A 10,145-nucleotide genomic window follows, 5' to 3' on the forward strand; every position below is an offset into this window, starting at 1 on the left:
TTTTGTGTACATATAGCATTATCCTTGCCACACCCACCAATGTGTCCAAAAAGGGGGCAGATAATATGGAATGACAACTCTCTGAAACTAACTGATATCCACAACTGGGTTTGGAAGACTCGACACTCTCAGCTTCAAGCCCCAGCTTTCGGGTTTCGATCCCCTGTGTGGAATATTTGCTGGGGTGGAAGAATCAAACGGGTCGTATTTACCAAGCTTTTGGGCGTGGATAAAGACCGTCGTCTCAAGCCTCTTGAGTCCATTTGACCCTCTCCGGGGTTTTTCGAAGCTCTCTGCGGTCTGTGGATCCTGGGGGTCTCGAAGCTGAACCGAGAGACCCTGAGAGGGGAGAAAAGCTATCTGGCTTTAAACTGTTCCCAGACGAGGGGGCTTTTAGCGCCTAAGCCTCGAGGGGAGAGACACCCGCCTTGAGAGAGTGTCTGAGCCAACACCTGGAAGAGATTGATTGAGAGACAGTTCATATGGCTGCGTGATTTATGAGGAGGAGATATTGTAGCCAAGGTGCGCGGGGCGGGGAGGGGGTTGGCCAAGCACAGTGATGTTGGGTACTTACTGCCGGGTCAGGAAACACTTGATAAGGTTCCACAGCGGAGTTTGTCACCCGGGGGGAGGGGGAAGGGCCAGACAGACGGCGTTGGGCCAGCCGGCTCCAAATCCAGGTGGGGAGGGGGCTGTGGGATGTGGAGCACTTCTCCCATGGATGCTGGTTTCGGGGGGACCCGGGGCTCAGCCTCGATGCCTCACATCCATCACGTGGATGAATGGTCCCGCGTGAAATATCACATGTGTCAGGAGCCCTCCGCACTTGCTGGCATCGATTGCTCTGGCTTCAGTGCACGTCCATCCAGTGTCTACTTGGTGCCAAGTGCTTAATTCACACACGTGTCTGAAACCAGACGTCTCCAGGAGAGTGAGGGTTCCCTGGGTTTGCTGCTCCCTGCGCCTCGCTCTCTTCTTCTGAATTAATAGGAACACGCTCTTCCCGGAGCTTAGCTGGTCTCTGTGCCCTTTTGGACGGACAGGTGACTTCTTGTGAATTCCCTGTTAACTCTCTGTCCCTCAGATGCTCATTTGTAAACTGGGAATCCTCTTTGCTTGCCTCACTTGCAAGAATGCAAGCATAATAGGAGTTTAACGCTTAAGATCAAGAGTTTTAGAGCCAAACACACGTGGCCTGAAGTCCTGGCTCCACTCCCTGATAGCTGTGTCGCCTTGAGCTAGTTACCTAACCTCTCTGGGAAAGTCTCAGCTTCCTCACCTATGAAATACACGAAATACACCTATGAAATACATGAATACACCTATGAAATAGCTACCTCTTAATGTCATAAGGAATTAATAGGATGATATAGGTAAGGTGCATGCCTTGGGGGGCTGGTACACAGCGTGAACTCAACAAATGAAACATAAAATAATGACTAATGATAATACGAATGTTAAGGATGGATAAAGGGGACGCACAAGAAAGTGTTTACACATAAGCAATTGTTACCATTGATTATATGCTCGGGGACGTGCCCAGCTCTGTCAAAGAGAGAACTTCTAGAATCCCCAGAAGCCTTAGCAAGGCTTCCCTTAGCCGGTTTCACTCACCTTGGCCAAACTCCTATTAACCAGTTGGAGAACTGGGCCCGAATAAGTTCCTAGTTAGTTTCCGATCAGTCATTTTCTGGAATGATCCAGGAAAGAATTCCAGGAGGTTGTGACATTAGAGCTGGGTTTGTAAGGATAATAGGACTTTGGCAGGCACCTTTGTAGGTTCCTGCTTATTGAAACTTTTCTGTCTGTTGATGGGTAGAATGCATATAAAATTTCTTGGCTGACAGCATCACTTCTGCCTTCAGGGAAGACTGACGGGCCTCCAGAAAGACCCAAGGGCTGGGAAGCGTGGGTGGTGGAAAGAAGGTGGAGTAACTGAAGTTGTGAGCTGGATTGGTTTTGCACAAACTCTCTGTAGTGGTCTTCTTGTGGTTTTTACTATCTCACATTCATTTCCTCTTTCTGGCAGAATTGCCCCGTTTTTCCTTTGGAGAATCACCTATTCTGTACTTCTGTTGTAGTTTAGGTGGAGTTGACCAGGCTCTCCAGCTCCCAGAATCTAGACATGTCCCAAGCTGGCCAGGCAGAGAATTCCATTCACTAGTCCCAGGGATTGGCTTAAGGATGGCCATGTGACTTCAAACCAGGCCAATGAGATCCAGCCTTGGTACTTTGGCTGATACTGTTGACGAAGAGAGCCTCTCTCTTTCTGCAGGTCTTGAAGTTGGGTGGATGTAAGCCTGAAGTTCCAGGAGGCCGCCAAGGTTGGGCTGGGAGTAAAGCCAGGGAGGAGAACAGAGCTGATGAAAGGAGAGAGAGACACCAAGTTCTGATGACATCCACATGCTCTGGCTTTTTGGATACTTGAGTTACACTTCTTCTCTGTCGCTTAGGCCAGTTTGAATTAGATTTCTGTTGCTTGCAACCACAGCAGTCCTAAATAATATACCATTTATTCTGCACATATTGATTCATTCTGATTACATGCTAGGCACTGAGGAAACCACAGTTTTGCAGGTTGTGTTCACTGGGGGGCTGACTCTGAGAGGGAGATTAGGGCATAGGATGTTCATTGGCCCGTGGGACCACCAGCTCCTGCAAGAGAGGGAAGGAAGCAAGATTAGGCAGTGGGAGAAACTGAGCTGTGATGTAGTTAAAACAAGGCTTCGGCTAACCCCACAGCGAGTGCTGGAACTGGGATGGCCCTTCTGAGTTGTCTCGAGTGGGGAGAAGGATGCCAGCATAGACCAGCTGTCGGATGTGGCTGCCCCAAGGACGGTGTGTGACCTTGGGAGAAAGGGCTCCCTTCAGCCAAAGTCAATTCTGCAAGAGGCTGTCAGCTGAGCCATCAGCTGGCAACACTCCTGGCAGGTAAGAGAGCAATCCTTCAGTCCTGAGGGGGACGCAGGGCCCGGCACAGCATCACTCCCACACGGGCCCTGCAATTAGTTGTGTCTTTCTAGTTTTCTGTGCCCTGCACACTCAGCTTTGCTTATTCTGGAAATGTCTGCCACGGTGAGTAGGATGAAGCACATGAGAGGAAGGAAAGCAGGGTGGAGAGGAAAGAATAACAGAGGAGGTAGACAGCGCACGTGTCAGACGAGAACTTGGGAATCTTGGGTTTCCGGGGAAGACGGAGTCAAGTTCTCAGAAAGAAGAAGGCATCAGTTTGTTGCACGGAGGCCCCACCAGGGCAGGACTCCCTTCCTCTTGTTCTCTGAGCGATCCCCAGTCCCTAACACCGGAGCTGGCAAACACTGGGTGCTCAAGAAATGTGGGCAACCTTGACCGAGCCCTCTCCTACACGTGCTCACACTGAACCCTTGTAACGGACCTGCGAGCTAAGTAGATTTCCCAGTTCTCCCTTTGCAAATGATGAAAGAGAAGCTTAAAGAGCCAGGATGCAAACTCCTGTCTGTTTAATTCAAGGCTCCTGCTCACGCGTCTGGGTCCTGTGAGCACTCGTCTTAGACCCTTCTGCAGGGAGAGGAGCATGCATTCAAGAATAAGGATTGGAGAACAGAAGCAGAAACGGAGCTTCAGGGTCTAAGTTTCAAAGTCTGCGTGTTTAGTTTGCAGACGGAAAGGGGATGAGGAGGGAAAAAGACAGGGAGAGGCCAAAGCATTCATTTTCTAGGTTTATTTATTCAGCAAACATTAAAAAATAATACATTTAAAATGAAAAGTTTTAATCATACATTTTAAACATTAAAACGTTTCATAATAATGTTTAAAACATTAAAATATCTAGTAATAATAATAATACATTTAAAACATTAAGGCGTTTCATAATACATTTAAAACATTTATATAACGTTTATACCCATTAAAACACTTAGTAATAATACACTTTGGACATTAAACACAGTGATAATCATGATTCTTATTATAATTACTGACCTTGGCCTAGACTCCACAGCTGTCTCATTTAATCCTCACATTGATTCTGTGAGCAAAATTGTATGATGAGCCTCGATTACTGATGAGGAAGCTGAGTTTTAGAAAGCAGAAGTAAATCGTCAAAAGTCACACACGAGGAAGTGGGGTTTAAACCCAGAAAGTCTGACGCCCCAGCCCTGCTCTGCTCACGAGGCCCCCGGGCCTGTGCTGGCCTTGGGGACAGAGGCCAGTTGAAACAATGCCTCTTCTTCCCAGGAGTCTGCTGACTGCCCAGGAGGGACAGAGAGAAGGGCCAGGGACGGGGTGAAGCAGCAGGGAGGGTCCCCGCAGCTCGCGTGACTGCCGGCCTGTCTGTCTCGCTTTGCCTCCAGCACCCCTCCTTCCCCTCAAACAGCCGCGTGGAAACGGGTCCTCATCGTCCATCTCTCCTTCAGTCACTTATTCGTTGGTCAAATTCATTCATTCGCCAAACCTTGTTCACAAGCCAAGCGTTGTCCTGGATTCTGGAAGCACAGAAGTGAACAAGACAGACAAGGACTCTGCCCACTTGTGACTTATATTCTAGTGAGGGGACACTGGCAATGAGCCATCAAACAACTAACAAAGGAGGTAATTTCTCAGACTGAAAAGGAAATAAACTGGGTTATGGAGCAGAGCATATCTGGGTGGAGCCTTCTCTAGGTCGGGTGGGTCATGGAAGGCTTCTCGGAGGAGGAGACAACTGGGTTGAGATTGGATGCTTGAGAAGGGGACACCTCTGGGAGGTCCGGTGGAGCCTTCTGGCTGCGGCACAGCTCATTTGCCACGTCTTCTTTGTAGGAGGGAAAGCTGAAGGAACCAGGCTCCTAGCCTCTGGCTGAGCAGACCAGGGGTAGAGACTTTATTGACCAGCCTGAGGCCAAGGGAATTGGGTCTGCCCAGCAGGGGCCCTGGGGAGCTCTTGCCAGCTGGGCATCCGAGGTGTGTCGCTGGTTCTTCCAGAGGCCGGCCTGGAGCTTCCAGACGACCGTGAGGACGTGTCAGCTCTGGAGCCAAGGCTGGAGGCGGCCCGTGCCCACCGTCCGCTGGAGCTAAAAGAGAATTAACTCACCAGTCGCTCCCCCCTGGTCTTTTCAAACCAGGCCAGATCCCAAGAGGGCTACCGTAAGCTTTTCCTTGCCTGCAGATAATGAAGACAGCTGCTTTAAAACCAATTTGGCTTCTCTGTTTTTATAGAGGAATGAGCTTGCTCATAGCTCCGAGGAATTGGAGGGTCACGGAAAGGCGCAGATGCTGTGTTATTTAGTTCTTGGGAAAGGCTGACGATAACATGCTTTGAGTCCTGGTTACCGCCTGTTTGGGCTCTGGGGCTGGTAGTTACTAGGGTAATCTGATCTTATAATAAAAATAATGGAAGGAAGAGACAAACCCCATCCTGCCCAGCGGTGCGGGTCACGCTCTCTGGGTTTTTCTTAGTGGATTCTCCATCAACCTGGGGACGGCCTCTGGGTGGTAGTTTGCTGGGGTGATGAGGGCTTTGGGTCCCGTTGACCTGGGTTCAAATCCCGGCTCCACCCCTTCCTGCTATACAACCTTGATTAGGTTTATGCATCCTGCCTGGACCTCAGCTTCCTCATCTGAGAAATGGGAGTGATAATGTTGACCCGCATCTTATGAGGTCCTTGGGAGGATGAATGAAGCAAGCACAGTGCCTGGAACACAGCGACCCCTCGGTAACTAGTGCTACTCTTGTTCTTATTATTAGTGGTAGTAATAGTCTTCTTAGGTGTGCTCACAATTAGTAACGTAGAGCATGTCCTATTCCAAGATGAGGAAACTGAGGCACTGAGCGACAAGGAAATGTGCTTTAGTCAAACCTTCCATCTTCCATGTCAATAATGGGCTTTACAGGCCCAAAGAGTGGGATTTTAAGTCTTCCCCATAAATAAATGGGAAGAAAGCAATCTCTTGGCTCTGGAGACGACTTCCTAGCCTAGGATAAGCAAGTCGATATTTACGACACGGGCCCAATAGAGGGGGTATTGTTCTGTGTGGACTGAGAAGGCACATCTAAAAGGCGTCCACCGTTTTTTTGCTGGTCTGTCTTTTTCATACAGAAAGATCTTATTGCCTCACCCAGGGGCCACCGGGATAATTCCAGGTGGTAGCACGGCTCTGGGAGAGCCCCAGGAGGCTATTCCAAGCAAGGAAGGATTTGGGAGGGAAGCAAGATAAATTACTTACTCTGGTCTGCAAGGAAAGCAGAGGCACACGTAAAAATGGAATTCAGGTGAGTGAGGGGCATCCGCCAAAGGGCCGTTGGGGGATGTAATTATAGAAGTTACAGCAAAAAGTTTGGCAATTATGGAACACCTACTGTGTGCAATGCTCTCAGCAGCACTTGCTTTTAATCTCCCATTTGATCCTTAAAACATCCTGGCAGGAAAGATACCAATTTCCTATGTTACAGACAAGCGAGTGAGGATTAGAGAAGTGAAGTCATTCTCTGCTGAACCCTGGAATCCAATTCAAGCCTGGCTGGCTGCTTTCGAAGCCCATGTTTTTCCCCTACTATCAAATGGCCAAGCCTGGATAATGGATATGGAGCACAGAGATCTAGCCCGAGGGGAGGGAGGCCTGGCCTTGTGGGGGCGAGCGGCCCGGGTTTGACTGATCCTCACGCATTGGCCTCCTGGCTAGCTGGAGAAATCCTGGCCTCTGCCATGGCCCTCCTTCCTTGCCAAGAGACCAGAGGCTGGAGCCTTGCTCGCCGCTCCCTCCTCCCACCACCCACACACCCACGGGTCACTTCCAAGGGTGGAGGGGCCTTTGAAGTGGGTGGTGACGCCGTGGAAGACGAGGGCGTCGGGGAACTGTGCAAGAGGTGAACACGGGGCCAGCAGATAAGCCACCTAAACAACCACGAAAGCCCTCCCAGCCGCAGGAGGAGGAATTTCTGACAGCGGGTTCTCGCCTGGGTTTTGCTTAGTCTAGTTTTTAGAGCTATGAAGGATGATGTTCTCAAACTCAGCTAAGCCAGAAACGGAAGGGCGCATGAGCTCAGCAGTGGTCCATGAGCTTCCCCCAGAACCAGAGTTCCGGGCTCTCTTGTCCCCGGGGCTGACTTGCCCACGGCTCCGTCTCTCTCTGTCTCCGTATTAAATAAATCAACCTGGGCCCACGGAGCCCTGGAGGGTGCATTGTTCTCTTCAGGGAATCCATAGCTGATAGCAGAGCCTCTGTGATCCATCCCTAAAAAAGGTAAAGATTTTGGGGGATAAACAAATGACAAAAATGCAAGCAGTTTTCAAGTAGGTCGAGAACGTCAACTATTTTCCTGCTAATGATATTCACCTGTTGTCTTAGGGTGAGATCCCCCCAGAAGTAGACCCTGAGACAAGGATCTGAGTGCCAGGAAGTTTTGTTTTGTTTTGCTTTTTGGAGGTGATCCCAGTAAGCACCAGGAAGGGTGTAGAGAAATTGGAAGGAAACCAGCCTGTGCAGAATGTGTTACTGAGCAGGTTACTGCTGTGGGAAACAGGCTCTGTCCTGCTGGGGGTCTCTGAGAGACGATACAGAACATGCCTCAGAATCGCCCCACCGGAGGGACAAGAAACTGGGGTATATATCCTCTGTCTCCAGTTTGTCGTTGTCCGCAGGTGGCTTCTGGAGGTGCCCACTCCCCAGGTCTCAGGCGGAGAGTTACAAGCGCTCGCACAGGAAGCTGCCAGCGTGCAGTGGGAGGGTGAGTGCTCCGAGCATCTGGGGGAACTCCCCACGGTATCTACTACGTCCATAAATTCACATTTCCTTGTTTCATCACTGAGTGCGATTTCTGCTTATCGGAGACGCAGCTCTAAAGATGACAACCCTGCATTTTGTAGTAAATTAGGAACAGGGCTCATGTAATATTAATAATATCAGTATTTACATAAATGCTGCGGGCTTCTAGGTGAGCTTCTGGGCTGAAGCGTTATAAAACATTTCATTGCACTGAAAATAAATATGCGTGAATGCAGCAGAAGAACCAAAGGAATCGTGAAATTAAGGAGCAGTGAAGTCAAACGAGATTTCTAAAGCTGCCCTAAAAATGAAGGACTCAGATTGTTCAAGTCCTAGGTCTGACATCTGGGACAGCGTGACTTCCAATAAGTCGCTTGACTTATCGAGCTTCAGTTTTTGTCTTTTTTTTTTTTACCTGCCAAATACTTGTTTTGTCTTTTTTCTTTAAACCTGTCAAATGATAGGAATACCTATCACATAGAGCTGTCATGAGAATTAAATGAGCTACTGCATATAGACGATAGTTACAGATGGTATTATTTGCTTAGAATTCTTACTTCCTTTCCCACCCTTGCCCTAGTTTACTGTGTCAGGAATACTCTCCCTTGTCCCTTTGACTACGGGCTTGACCATGTGGCTTCCTTGGGCCAGTGGATGTGAGCACGTGTAACATATGCTTCATCTGAGGAAAGACTTGTGCTTATATAGTTTTGGTTTGCTCTTTTGTACTCCTGCCCAGAATGAAGAGGAGAACGTTCCAGAATTATAGACGTGTAGAGCAGAATTGAACTCAATCCGCAGTCTGAAGCTGAGGCACACCAGCTGCTCTAGACCAGGAAGTGAGCAAGAATATTATTAACGGAAGCCGTTGAGAGTTTTGTGGTTGTTCGTTATGCAGCATTATCACAATAATAGCTGACTATTACACATTGTAAAGCATTTGGCACAGGCTCTGCACATTGTAGATACTCAGTAAGTAGCTATTACTATTACTGCTATCGTCCTTATTATGGCTGTTAGAAAAAAGAAATTGTTAGGCAAATCTGTTTGGGACACAGTTTGTGATACCCCCATGGAAGATTTAGAAATATCATTAGCATATTAAAGGCTTTGACAAGTCCCATAGTCACAAAAAAGGCAGACTTGGAATCTTTTTCTGTGATAAACACGCGTTTACATTTTGCAGAACATTTTGGGAGATTTCGACAGGAAGGACTCACACTTAGGATGGGAAGTGTTCCGAGTCAGAAATTGGTTACTTCCTGTCGCTTGTCTGATGGGACAAAAGAAACACGTAACGCTGGATGCTGAAGGCTCGCAGCCCACTGCAAACAGCAGCCGCTCACACTTTCAGCACCCCGTTAGCCAGCGTGGGGGTCCCCTCCCTTCTCATTGCCGTCTTCAGGCTGCGCATCTGCCAGCCACGCCCGCTCCTGGCAGAGAGGAGGAACATCCTACCGTACTCAGAGCCGTCCTTTCGTGTGTGTCTCGTCATGGACTAAGCATTCCACACACACGACCTCATTTCATTCTCTCCACAGCTCCTCGAGGCGAGTACTTTTGTCAGCCCCACTTTACAGAGGAGGAAACTGAGATTTGCGGAAATTGAATGCGCTTGCCGAAGGCCACCAGCTGATAAGGAGGGCACCACCAGTCAAACAGCAATCTGTCTGAGACTGATGGGCTGTCAGCATTAGACTACACTGCCTGTTGACTTAGGGAAGAGACTGGAAGGTGACCTGTTCATTTTCCCTTCTCCCATCCCTGCCACACGAAGGGGAGCGGGCAACAGTAGAACTGAAGTTTCCAGGCAAGTTCAAAGATCAGGCATGAGGTTGGTCAGCAAAAGGACGGCAGCTATCATGGGAGGCAGAGAATCAGCAGTGTCAGAGATGGACAGTGTCTTGTCCAAGGTCACCTAGCCAAGTAGAGTCAAAGTGGAGACTAGAACCCGGGCCTTCTGACTCCCAATTCGGTACCTATTTGAGGGAGACCATTCTCCCTTTTCTCTTTAATAAAAGTCCCCTATGTTGTTGGGGGCAGCATTATGCCAAGTTAAAAAGAAATTATAGTTTCAAGTGCTCCTGGCAGATAGGGGTTGTAAATGAGATAGATGTAAGCAGAGGTTATTGGGTGGAGCTTCCAGAGAGCTCTTGGCCTTTTTGCTTTCCTTCCTCTTCCCAATATGATGGCTGGAGCTCCAGCAGCCACCTGTGATCATGAGGCAACTTTAATGATGAAAGCCAGTGCTAAGGATGGTAGAGCAGAAAGACACAAGCAACCTGACATATTGATGACATCATGGCGTCACCTACAGGCCCTAGTTGCTTAATTCTAGAAGGTGCCATTTACTGTTTATGCTGTGAATGGTGGTCCCTGGAGTTTTGCAACATGATGAGATGTGAGGGATGGAGGACAGTGAA

At 48.8% G+C, this 10,145-nt stretch overlaps 1 long non-coding RNA gene across 1 annotated transcript; it reads left to right on the forward strand.

The window, feature by feature from the left end:
- The first annotated feature begins 7,557 nt into the window (after positions 1 to 7,557).
- Positions 7,558 to 9,770, forward strand: LOC139084464 (uncharacterized). The gene is made up of 2 exons (XR_011541868.1): positions 7,558 to 7,684; positions 8,462 to 9,770. It is a non-coding gene; the product is annotated as an uncharacterized lncRNA (long non-coding RNA).
- The last annotated feature ends 375 nt before the right edge of the window (positions 9,771 to 10,145 follow it).

This window comes from Equus przewalskii, chromosome 7, assembly GCF_037783145.1.
Source record: "Equus przewalskii isolate Varuska chromosome 7, EquPr2, whole genome shotgun sequence".
Taxonomy (NCBI): domain Eukaryota; kingdom Metazoa; phylum Chordata; class Mammalia; order Perissodactyla; family Equidae; genus Equus; species Equus przewalskii.